Source organism: Ascaphus truei, chromosome 7 (assembly GCF_040206685.1).
Source record: "Ascaphus truei isolate aAscTru1 chromosome 7, aAscTru1.hap1, whole genome shotgun sequence".
Lineage (NCBI taxonomy): Eukaryota > Metazoa > Chordata > Amphibia > Anura > Ascaphidae > Ascaphus > Ascaphus truei.
Window position 1 is genome coordinate 61,905,422 of NC_134489.1, and position 2,287 is coordinate 61,907,708.

Here is a 2,287-nt window from a genome sequence, read left to right on the forward strand (position 1 = left end):
GGGCGTTACATGAAAAAATCCTGTATCCTATGTTTGTATATAACCGTATATACTGTGTATCTGTTATCAGTATTGTTTGCGGATTTTAAGGTCTATCATCTGACATCACTGCAATGGGAATTCTTTGGAATTTCAAACTCACCCACCTGTAAAATTAGGGCAAATTCAGTGGAAAAAAATAACTACACCAGATTTATCAAAGGAAAAATCCTCTTACTTTCCATGGGATTCAGTTTGTTTGATAAATCTAGTAGCTGTTTTTCACTCCAGTATTGCCCATCAGAGGCTACTATACAAATCCTATATCAGCATCAGTTATCTCAGAAGAAAATAACATTACAAGGAATAGCATTTTTTTGTAAGTGATGTAGAGTGACAACTGTGGATCTTATAAAAGACAGTCACTATTGTGACTTTTCTTTAAAGCTTGTTTATAACTCTGCCTTTTAACGCTGCGTGTAGGAGCAATACTATTAGATTTGTTTACTAAAGTTTCCCAACTGCAAAACTGAACAAACCCAATGCAAAAGAATCGCAACAGATGCAATAAGTTGAATAACTTTATTTCAATATAGAGCTTTTCTCCCAATGTGCGCCATACGCAGCACAGTACACTGGATTTTTACGACATGGTCCCAGCCCTAATCAGCTTACACTCTATGGGGTAGGTCCCCAGAAGGTCGCTATTTTTTAACGTTGCGTTATTTCATTTGAATGTATCGATATCTGTAATGCATATTTTCAAAGCTGCTTAGCACTACGATGTTCAGCCATTTTCCTTAAAAAGAACGGAACGTTATTAAGTCCAATTTAACAGAGCCCTGAGGATTTAAACCTATGTTTTTGGTGCTTGAGGCACAGGGAGATAAAGCGACTTGTCCAAGGTCACAAGGAGCTAACGGGAAAAAATATAATTCCTTTTAAATATTGAGCAGTTTTTTGGACTTGTTTTGCAGCCAGAAAAAAGTAGTATATGTGTGTGTAGTAGTGGAAGTGCTATATGCTAGGTGATAATGGTGAAGGGCAGGGTTGCAGACCTGTCTAAGACATGTGAATGTGCTCCCAAGTAATAGTGTGTGTGTGTGTGTGTGTGTGTGTGTGTGTGTGTGTGTGTGTGTGTGTGTGTGTGTGTGTGTGTGTGTGTGTGTGTGTGTGTGTGTGTGTGTGTGTGTGTGTGTGTGTGTGTGTGTGTGTGTGTAAAAGAAAGGAGGCACATCGAATGGTAGAATAAATGTATCTTTAGCAGCTTAACATTTCGGCTTAGTACAGTTTAGTAGGTATGCAGTAGTGCCCACTCCAATCTTTTGGATTATTACTGTTATTGTGTGCCCTGACTGATAGATAGATAGATAGATAGACAGACAGACAGACAGACAGACAGACAGACAGACAGACAGACAGACAGACAGACAGACAGACAGACAGACAGACAGACAGACAGACAGACAGATAGATAGATAGATAGATAGATAGATAGATAGATAGATAGATAGATAGATAGATAGACAGCTTGAAAATTGCAAAGCCAGTACAACCAACCTCACTCTGATGAGACCAATTAAGGTTGAAACATGTCTGTGAGTGGTTTGACTGGCTTTGCATCTAATCCCATGCTGTGCTTAAATGCTGTGTGAATAGCAGAGCATTTGCTTATACGAGTTCCATGTATATGGATTTCAGGCAAAAATTGACACATTGTGTGCTCATTTGCATGTCATTTCCCAGAATCCCTTGCTGCAGTGGAAGCACTGTATGCAAGGTGATAATGGTTGAAAGGCAGGGTTGCAGACCTGTCTAAGACATGTGAATGTGCTCACAAGTGATATTCTTTATTGTATATATATATATATATATATGTATATCCCAAATTTGAAAATACATCCAACATACCTTATATCACAAAGCAAATGTTTATTAAACAGCAGAAATGTGTTGCATGGGTGAATTATTTCCACTTCACTGTAAGTAAGATACGTTGCCCAAGCAAGAAGATCGCCTAATGGGGGCAATGCGAATTCATCATGTTTTTGTACAGTTCTATTTTTTTTATGTAATCCTGATCACAGACTTTGGTAGGCGATTCACTCACAGTCTTTATGCCTTGGGAAAAAATATAAACGCACAAATCATTTGAACTCCCATTGTCATTCTCTATACAAATACCTACAGTATGACATGGCTTGATCCCTGCATCCTTGTGTCCCCTAGTGCATCTTTTCTACGTTACCTAAACCAGTGGGCATCTTATGCTCTGTGATCATTCTTGTGTTATCCACAGTTAGGCTTT